The sequence below is a fragment of the Neopsephotus bourkii genome, unplaced genomic scaffold (genome assembly GCF_033783945.1).
Source record: "Neopsephotus bourkii isolate Nb327-2 ecotype Australia unplaced genomic scaffold, CSIRO-AGI_Nbou_v1 NB_1821, whole genome shotgun sequence".
Taxonomy (NCBI): Eukaryota; Metazoa; Chordata; class Aves; order Psittaciformes; family Psittacidae; genus Neopsephotus; species Neopsephotus bourkii.
In genome coordinates this window covers 1,044,229-1,054,292 of record NW_026902294.1, presented here as the reverse complement: position 1 = coordinate 1,054,292, position 10,064 = coordinate 1,044,229, and the positions used below count along the sequence as shown (strand labels likewise).

Below are 10,064 nucleotides of genomic sequence, written 5' to 3'. Positions count from 1 at the left end.
CAGGAGTCAATGAGTCCCTTTATCTCTAGTGCACTTGGGCAAATAGAGAGTGCTTAGTGGGTATATAACTGCACGAAATCCAAACGCTGCCATTTATCACCTGCTTTGTACTGAATTAAATCACTACATGAAATGCACTGAAGAATCGAACCTTTATTGTTTTGGTGGTGAAAGGGTTGGGTCCCAGAATTACATCAGTTGTTTTCTCTAAACAGCTATTAGCCTCCTCCATTATACCAACAGAACTGGTTTCCATCCTCTGGCTCATTTATTCCAAACCAGCATTATTGAAGTGAATGGGGTCTAGGCCCTGGATATTAGAAGAGCTGTTGGTCTACTCATAAATTACAAGTTGTCAAGGATTTTAATGGAAACCCTCAGAGTGCTGTAAATCTGTGCAGTTCTGCCTGCATCCCCTCCCTCATTTCCATCACAATATCACTCCGGTGGGACTGCAGCGTGCAGCATGTGCCAGGCAGCCTAGATTGGTGGGACACAGGGGAAGGAGGGGGGGGATAAAGCTGGAGATGGGCTGGGGGGTTCAGAACAGTTGGCACTGCGGAAGCATCTGCTGGGTGGCCGGGTTTGGAGTCACCTGGCTTATTCAGCGTGGCGAGGGGAAAGGGTTATTCATCGGGGGGGGGGGGGGCTGGAGAGGGGAGTAACAGAGCCAAGGATGCTTGTGGAATAGGAACGGATGTATTGCAGTTTACATGTCGCTCCGTTGGTCTGTGAAGCAGTAAATCGCAGCAAGTAGAGGGTTTTGTTAGGTTTTGATCACATTCTAAGTTCTGCACAGACCATCTCTTGCTGTTAGGCAAAGATTTTCCTTTTTAAACTTCCTAGCCAGTCCAAACTGCCTTGAGGGAACATTGGACACCGTGTCCTGATCCAAACAGCAATGTTTCTGTAGCTCACTGGATCTGGCCAGAAACAGGGGTACTAACAGATATGCCCCTTGACTTAGTTGCCTCCCAACTCATAGCACAGCACTGTGCTGCATGCAACACTAAAGCCTTTTAGGAGCTCACTCATCCATCCTCTGCTGGCTGTATGATATTATGGAATATATTGTGATCAGAACAGCCATGTTTGTGCCATCCCACCTGGGAAGAAGCGACAGGGTCTGCTAAAGAGCCCGTGTGGACCCTCTGCTTTCTGAGGCACCAGAGCTCATTAAAACTTGGGTGCAAGATCAGTTTAGACTTAAATGGAGGCTCACACCCTGCTTTAGCATGGAATAGAAGTAAAAGATTACATTGGTGATAAGAGCTTCTACCAGCTTGAGAGCACTCAGGGCTTGTAATCTTATATAAATACTAGTCTGGCACCAAGAGTCTCAAACACAGCAAAGCCATCAACAACACAGATCCTAAATTAATGATGTTAAACATAGTCCCTTTCACATTACAACCTCATGTGACAAGCTCTGAAGAATGAGGCCTTACAAGACTTATGTTCTAATTAAATATCACCCCTGTGTTACAGACAGGGAAACAGTTATGCAGCCATGAAGGAATTTGGCCAAAGTCGCTCTGAAAAATCTGTGGCATAATCCCCCTTTCCCTCGCCAGATTTAACATTCATTTTGAGAAAGGCTGAACAGCACAAGTGAGCCAGGACGGAGGAAAAATGGACGGCTGCCAAAAGGGATTGATGCCCTTCAGGCTCCAGGGAGTTTTTAACCCTTCCCAATGGTGTTCCTGGCCTGTGAAACCTGGTAGGGTTCATCAGGCTGTACTTCTCTACTGATCCATAAGAGATTCACCAGTGGGAGCAGCTGCTTCGAGAGTGAGTTGATAACTCGAGCCCTGAGGCACTTACATCTGGACATCTTGTCCCCTGCCTGCTTCCCTTCCCCGCACGCAGGATGAGCCTCGAATATTGCCTGTGCTTTTATAACGTGTATTCCTCTGGGGCTTTGCTCCTCATTACGGCATCTAAATGCAAGCAGAAACAGTGACAATGAGAAGGACAAACAAAGGTGGTCAGGCTGTGGGTTCCGATTGCTTTGTACAACAAATCTGGTTCCATTTCATAAGAAGCTGCAGTTTCAGGAGCCACAGAGTGCACTTAATTCCTTTTTTAATAACAGATATAACATTTTTGAGAGCAGCTGCTCCACGTTATGTAGCGCAGCCGAGAGCCATATGGATTTTTAATTCCCAAGAGTTATTACATAGTTGTAGCAGCACAGACGAACCCACGCTTGCCTTAATGGCGTCATTAGACTTGACAATCCTTCCTTAAAGAGGGCTATTGTTTGGCTAGATCGGACCCAAAACATAGGAAAGGTTGGGAAGATGGGCTCTTCATCATATAAAACAGAGAATGTCAGGGGAGTTTAGGCAGCTCAGTGGTTCCTATGCGTTCAGGAAGTTGCTTCTGTTAGTACAAGATTATTTTAGTGACCTCAGTTCTGTCCTTTCTGAAGTACACCTCCAAAATGTGCCTGGAGATGTTGGCGCTGCTTTACACTGTGGGGTTTAACGAATGGGGACACTCAGCCTCTCTTGCAATGCTCTGAAAGGCACAAATCCTCCACAAATACTCAAGTTACAGCCCTCAAACACATCTTGGAGGAGACATTCACCCGGAAAGAGCTATTAAATCATGTTTCTTAGGGAACTTTTGTAAGATAACCATGAGATTCTTGCCCTTGAGCCTAAAACACATGGTCCAACAAGAAACAGGATAAAGCAGATGCAGAATCCCAGTAAAACACTAAACCACCCAAACCTTGTGTTCAGAAGAGAAAAACAAGCCGCTTTAACGCCAAAGCTGCATCTCCCTGTACATCACTTGAATGCATTGCAATGAGTACACTACAGATTGCTCAAATAAATCTGAGGCGCTCCCTGGATCTTTAGCTCTATGGAAAACGTTGGAAACCCCTTAACCTTCTGGCACGGATGGGGACTGTAAAATGGAAAATGAATGCTAATAAATCTGCTGCTGGCTGCCATGGGAATGGAGCAGGTTCCTTTAGAGGACCCACGATCACAGAAAGCAAAGGGGATCCAAGCTTTTTGTGTGCGTGTGGAACAATTAGCTTCCACCAACCTGCTCCATTGCTCGCCGCCGCGGTCTGTTTCCATGGCAGCAGGAACTGAATCCCTACAAGTGTTGCGGATCCTGGATGTAAATGGAGCTGCCCATTGTGTCAGCAGCACCCGCAGGCCTGGGAGGCTCATTCCGGCTTTGCACAACACTTGGATCAGTGTTGTGATGTTGTACAGGTTTAAGACAAGGTTGTTGCTGTTAGCCCAGAGCTATAGGCACCCGGCCACACAGGGGCATGGAATCCTGGAAGGGTTTGGGATGAAGGGACCTTAAAGCTCCTCCAGCTCCAACCCCTGCCACGGGCAGGGACCCCTTCCACTGGAACAGCTTGCTCCAAGCCCCTGTGTCCAACCTGGCCTTGAACACTGCCAGGGATGGGGCAGCCACAGCTTCTCTGGGCACCCTGTGCCAGCGCCTCAGCACCCTCACAGGGGAGAGCTTCTGCCTAAGAGCTCAGCTCAGTCTCCCCTCGGGCAGGTTCAAGCCATTCCACTTGGTCTGTCCCTACAGGCCCTTGTCCCAAGCCCCTCTCCAGGTTTCCTGTAGCCCCTTTAAGGCACTGGAGCTGCTCTAAGGTCTCACTGGTCTCACAACAAGGGCTGCTGCCTCAAACGGAATCCTGATGGGGAGCTCCCGTCGCTGTTGCGGGATCACATTTGGCTCTACCAAGAACTCTGCTCTGGGTCTCACACCCTCTCTCCTGCTGCCCTCAAACCCCAGCCTGGTGCTGCCCGGCTCCACACGGGACCCTCGCGGTGCGGCTGGGGCTGGGGCTGGGGCTGGGGCTGGGGCTGGGGCTGGGGCACCGGACCCCGCCTCACCTCAGAGGGCCCCAGACTCGCCTCCCAGGCGCCCTTGCGCAGCCCTCATGAATATGCAAATCACCCGTCTTCGCAGCTGTGATTGGCTGGGGCTGTTCAAACCAGGTCACGCCCCCATCGCCGGGGCGCGGCCGTTAGCTTGCCGATAACTTGGGGGCTGGAAAGGAGGCGCGGCAGCGCGGGCATGCGCATGCGCAACACCGGCGCACGCGCGTGACACTGACGCGTCCTCTTGTTGCCGCAGCAACAACTCCCTCCTCCTTTGCTGTTGTTACCCTATCAGAGACTCTTCAGGCCTCTCGGCCCAATGGAGCGGCCAGATATTAATAGAGGGGCGGGCCTTAGACGGTCTTTTTGCCCAATCAGAGGGCCGGGTTGGATGGGGTCTTCTTCCATCAGCCGCTTGGCCGTAGAGGGTGTGCTTCGGCCGTCGCCCCAGCGGTTGGTGGGGCCGCATCCCGGGGTCCATCCCTGCCGGTGCCTGCGCCTTGTGTAGGTGCCCCCCGGCCCTGCAGGGTGCGAGCTCCGCTCGTTGCAGGTCTGTGGTTGGGGGGGGGGGGGGTGGGGATGGCGGCTCCTGCCAAGCCCTGTGTGCTAAGCGCAGGGTGAAACCTTGGGAAAGGTGCCGCAGAAGCGGCGCTGCAGCCGCAGGTGGGTCCGTCAGCTCGTGTGGAGCCTGCTCCCGGCACAGGTGTCCCTTGGATGGGGAAAGCCAAAGGAATTGTGGTGGAGCTGATGCCTAAATGACTAAGAAATTAATATTCTTGCAGGGGTCACAGCATTGCTTCAACTATGACTTGAGTTGTTTGAAATCAAAAGGTTTAATGTCCACACGTTGTGTTTTGCTCACATTGTGCTGCCTGGCTCGGAATTGCCCCGCTGATGCAGTGTATGCAACCAGCCCTTAGCCAGAGCACTGCTTTATTGGCCCTGGAGTGTGTCCCCTTGTTGTTGTAACACTTGCTCTTTGCGAGCATGTGCTAGCCCTGATGTTTAATCTTTGTGAAGCAGTAGCTTGTGCGCATCAGACATATTTCTCTCACAATGACTGAAGTTAGGCAAGAAGTCAAAACTTAATATGCCTGTAAGCTCTTGCCAGTGTTTTCTGGATTCATGCCTTGAGAGAGGAACACGAAGCAAGGCTCGAGTGGCTCCAATCCAAATAAAGCATTATTCAGAGCTGCACTCCAGGAATCGTTGTTTTCCACCACTCAGAGCTATCAATGGACCTGCTGTTCTTGCAGTATTTCTAGCTGGAGTGAAGCTTCTGAAACAGTAAGCACTCCTGGGTTTATGTGGTGGTCTGTTATGACTAATTGTCCAGATTATCATCTACAGCTGGCAGTTTGTAAATCATCCATCCAGGGAGCAATTGATGGCCAAGGCCTAATGGAATGGCGATTCCACGTCTCCCTCTGAGCCCAAACAGAGACTTGGAAATTACAAAGCTTCCTTCTCTTAAACTGCTGTTGCTCTGTGATGCAGTACCTGGAGCGGTGAGCTTCTGAGGAGCACAAGACAGGAGTGAACAGAGTGAGTACAGTATCAACAGATTGGTTAGTGGCAATGGGAAGTGATAATCAAGTGCTTGTGAGTGGGCTGTATGGGTGTGATGATCCCTTTATTATTCTTTTGGAATCAAAAAGGTGCAAGCAAATATTTGATTATGATGCTTTTATTTTTCTCCCTGGACTTCTTTCCCTGGAAAATCAGACACTTCCCTGGAAGCAGGAAAACTTATACGAAGTATTTGCTGGCTAGAAACAGCAATAAAGCTCTTCCCAAGAGAATCCAACTTCTTTCTTGGTGTCTTCCTGCAGACTAAGCCCTTCTTTTAAAGCCTGACTTTCTTCTCAGCATGATTATTTTTTGGCTGTTAGATTCACATTCTATGATTTGCATGCCCAAAGGGGCCAACTTTCAGCACCTTAAAAGCCTCTTCTGAATTCTAGACAAAGATTAATCTGCTGGGCTGGAAGAAAGCAAATAGTTTCCTCTGCTTGAAGCTAATGCTGGAAAAGAAATCAGAGGAAAAAAAGCAGTTATCATTTAAAGCTTTTCTAAGCAGAGGACTGAAGGAAATTAATCTTACAATATTCTTACAATATTCTACTTTCTGGTCCTGTTACACTTTTGCAAGGTTCTTGGAGTCATTTGAAAACCTACACCTAGGAAATCTACATTAGAAAGCAGTTTTAATGCAGTTCTTTCATAACTATTGTAGTGTCCCTCTGTGCCATTTCCCTCCTCGTTGTTAGGACAGTTTGTAGCCCAGTAACTGATCAAGGAAACACAAGACTTGTCTCTGTAAACTGGCCTCTGGCTGTCAGGGCACAGGCATCTTTGCCACCCAAGCTGAGAAGGACATGAAGCGTGGGCAGGATGTGATCTGCCAGCTCTACATCTCAAGGGTAATCCTCCCATTCCTCGTTTCAAGATCGCTGCTTTGTCACTGAGCTGGTGCTTTAATATCCAGTTTAGCCTTGCCCTGATGTGGTCACTCAGCCAGAAATAGCATTCACTGGTCATTTGCCTCAGATTCATCGCTGTCAAAAGAATTCATTGCTGACAAAAGAAAAATGTCTACTTTACATGTTATTCTGTAAACTCGTGTTCAGAAATGACTTGTAATATTTTGAGACAGAATTACCTTGACAAGAATTCAGAGCATTCAGAAAGGATGAATGGGAGAAGGAAAACTTTATCCCTCATCAGTGAATAAGCACTTAAAAGATACTCATTTTTCATGAGTCCCATTAATCCCTGTTGTCCTATTCCAAACAAGAGTCTTACCAAAGTGGTTTTGACTGACACTTTTAAATAACATCTCTAATGAAGTCTAATATAAAAACTTCAATAAGCCTCCAGTTGCTTGGACTTCCAATAATTTGAGGAGCAAAACCATGATTTACTTTGGTTTATTGTTGACCTTTGGACACACTGCATTTTATGGGCTAAATTTGTTTGACTTTGCATTTGACCTCATTTTTATTTTTTTAGGGAATGCTCCTAGGAAAGAATGAAAGTCTATGAATGACTGAAAAAAAATATAAGAAGTGGAAGGGAGAACACTTGGAGCCTCTGGCTTGGAGAAAAGAAAGGTAGGAAATGAGCTCCTCTTTAGGGGGGTATTGGGCGGACTGGCCCACAGGCTCCTTTTCAGTTGTTAATGTTTCATTTCTTCAAACATTTACACTTGAACTTCAAACACTCACTGAGCTGTACAGAAACCGGCTACGGCCTTAAATGAAGTGGAGAACCTGCCACTACTTGGTGTAGTGCAGACGCAGGCTCTAGTTTGATCATTATTAGGGACACACACCCCAGAAAGAGACATTTACAGTATCTTTCCCAGCTCAGCACCAGATAAAACTGTGGCAGAAGTAGATCTGGCATAGAAAGGAGTTCAGCAGGGACCACAGCTAGGCTTGTCACCTTTGCAATAGCTATTAATGAGTTACCAGTGTTGTTCATCTGTTTCAAGCAAGTTTAGAAGCAAATTGGCTTCATATTCTCTTTCCCAGCCTTTTATTCTTGGTAGATGTAAGTTTGATCTGGGGATTTATGTGCTGGTGACATCCCGTGACCCTCTAAGGATGTTTGTCTATAATGAGGGCCTTCCACATTTTGCTACTTCAGCATCCTCTGACCTTTTGCACAATAGCTTGGTAAGTAAACAAGCCTATTAGCAGAAGTTAATGACAGTTCAATACACAGCAGCCAGAGATAGAGAGAAATCCTAATGGTTCCAGTGTCCAAAGCATCTTTCTCTAGAGAATCCCTAAGCACTTCATAAATACCAGTCATTCATCTTTGTAGTATCTGAGTGCTATAAATACAATTATGCGTGAAATATTTGAGCAGATTCTCTAGTAGAATGCACCATGTGTTATATTATCCAGATCAGTGCTGCATACAAGTTTTGGCATGGTTAGTACTTCTATAAATACATACCTAATTAACTTTATGTACTAGTCTGGTACTGTTTTTCATGAAGCATTATTGTGGCAAAAAGATTGTTACAAGAATGAGAAATCTTGGAAGGGGAAAAGGCCTAAATGCAAAGATATGTTGGTTTACCTCTTTCTGAAAAGAAGTGGTGGCTTAGCTGGTGGCTGGCAAAGGTTCTGGTATGCAGTTCTGAATCATTTGAACACAGAATTAACTCTCCTAATAAGTGGCTGTAGAATGGGGCCTGACTGGGAAAGAGGGTTATCTTCCATTGAAACTGCTGATTTCTCAGAAGTGATGGAATTGGAATGCTGATGAGATTGCAGTGAAGTGAAATTGAAACTGTTGAGCCTCATTTATTGGGTTCTTTAAAGTAATGGGATCAGTATAGGGCTGATCATATTTAGTGCCATTAAATCTTCTGTGCTTAATTAAGATGCTTTGTACATTAGGCAGTGTGACCAGGATCATGTAGAGAAGAAGGGAGGAGGCTAATACCTTTCTAACCCTGCATCTTGTTCATTCATTTACAGGGTAATGTATGCATGCATCTGACAAATTATTCCATTAACAAGAACAGAGTTAATTCTGCCAGAGAAAAAGTCATTGGAAGTAAGAGGTAAAAGGAGAGACCATTTCTGAGCTACTCTCAGAGGGGGTAGTGTTTACCTTTTCTTGTACATCTTCATAGGCTCAATGTATTTCAGAGCATTTTTTTGTGTTTCCCCAAAGCACTGCCTGTCTTGTTGTTGAATAAATCGACTGAAGAAACTCAGATGAGAAACAGAGCTGGACACCAACACTGGGAAGGAAACTCCACAGAGGGAAGTTTGTGCTCCAGCTTAGCAACATGCATTTCAGTTTTTGTCTTGAGATGAAATGCTTGCCTGCTCTTCCTAAGGACACTGATTTGTCTAACAAGATGTTACCACTCTCCAAACTTTGCCTGTAATCTTAGCTCCTCATGCTGTAACAACCCTCACTGTATTTGTTATCTTTGTCAGCTGTGATAGGCAGTTTTACAGTAGTTTCCTTAGACACATATTTTCTCTTGCAGTATTTCTTCTATCTTATTTTCTTGTAAATAAACCAGCTGTAGTGCTGTGATTGTGCAAGGCAGCGCCTCTTATGAGATGATCTGTGAGCCAAGTGCAGGAACAGGATGCCCAGGGCAGAGATGGGGTCACCATCCCTGAAGGGCTTGAGGACATAGCTTAGTGGTGGCCTTGGCAGTGCTGAGTTAACTGGACTTGATCGTAAAAGGCTTTTTCAACCTAAGCAATTCTATGTTTCTGTATGTTTTTTTCTTCACACTTTGCTTCCTAAATCCTTTCTCATGCTAGGAAATGGGGTTGTTCTAATGCACTAATTGAGCAATAGAAGTTTCCAGGCATGAACACAGTTATCATGATATAAAGAAGCTGTAGGCAGATTGACCTGTTGCAATATTAGGGTAGAAATACACCAGGTCAGTTAGATTTGTTATCAAAGGTTCCAGTAGTCCTCCCTTTCCAGGACACCCTGAACCCCGAACCAGCTGTGAGCAAAGATGTGACTGTGATACCAGCCAGATGTGGCTGCTTATAGCAGATGTTATTATCAAATTGGGGATAACAGCACGTGCTATTATGAAACATAACAATCACATCTGCTCCCCCATTACACCAGGATAGTGCTCACTTTGAAATATGCAGGTTTGATATTAACCTGAATCACAAATCCAAGCCCCAGTTGCTTGAGGACCCTAATAAGCCTCTCCTCGATCCTGCAGCATGGTCATGGATACACTGGTCTGTTGAGGGGGGGTTTCAGCCTGTGGGGTTGCTGTCATCAGGCTCTTTTTTTACCACCACTTTTGTGTTCCGGCTCTCGACAGGGCTGCCGGAGCTGGGCGGATGGTGGGTGGCCGGCAGAGGGGGACAGACTACACCGAATCGGTGAGAAACGGTGATTGTGCTGCCGGACACAGGCGGGGAGCGCTGCCTGCAGGAGTCCCCGCTTTGGCAGCCACCTCGCTCCAGTTCCGTGCACACCGAAGCATTTTGGAGTTACCCATCACCCTCGGTGGGAGTTATTTGGTAACGGAAGGGGCAGACTGTGTTTCTCAGAGCGCAGCGAGTTAATCCCAGTTCCTGCTCTACTACTTCCAGCACATACAAGCTTTGTATCAATTCTGCATTCAACCTGAGGCTATAATTTCAACATGTGTTATTTGTTTCCCTCTTTGTA

At 46.5% G+C, this 10,064-nt stretch overlaps 1 long non-coding RNA gene across 2 annotated transcripts; it reads left to right on the top strand.

The window, feature by feature from the left end:
- Window positions 1-4,666: 4,666 nt before the first annotated feature.
- Window positions 4,667-8,883, top strand: LOC133206866 (uncharacterized). Of its 2 annotated transcripts, XR_009723894.1 has the most exons (4): window positions 4,667-5,417; window positions 6,885-6,985; window positions 8,369-8,454; window positions 8,568-8,883. It is a non-coding gene; the product is annotated as an uncharacterized LOC133206866 (long non-coding RNA). The 2 variants fall into 2 exon arrangements; XR_009723893.1 differs by lacking the exons at window positions 4,667-5,417; window positions 6,885-6,985 and adding an exon at window positions 7,314-7,552.
- The last annotated feature ends 1,181 nt before the right edge of the window (window positions 8,884-10,064 follow it).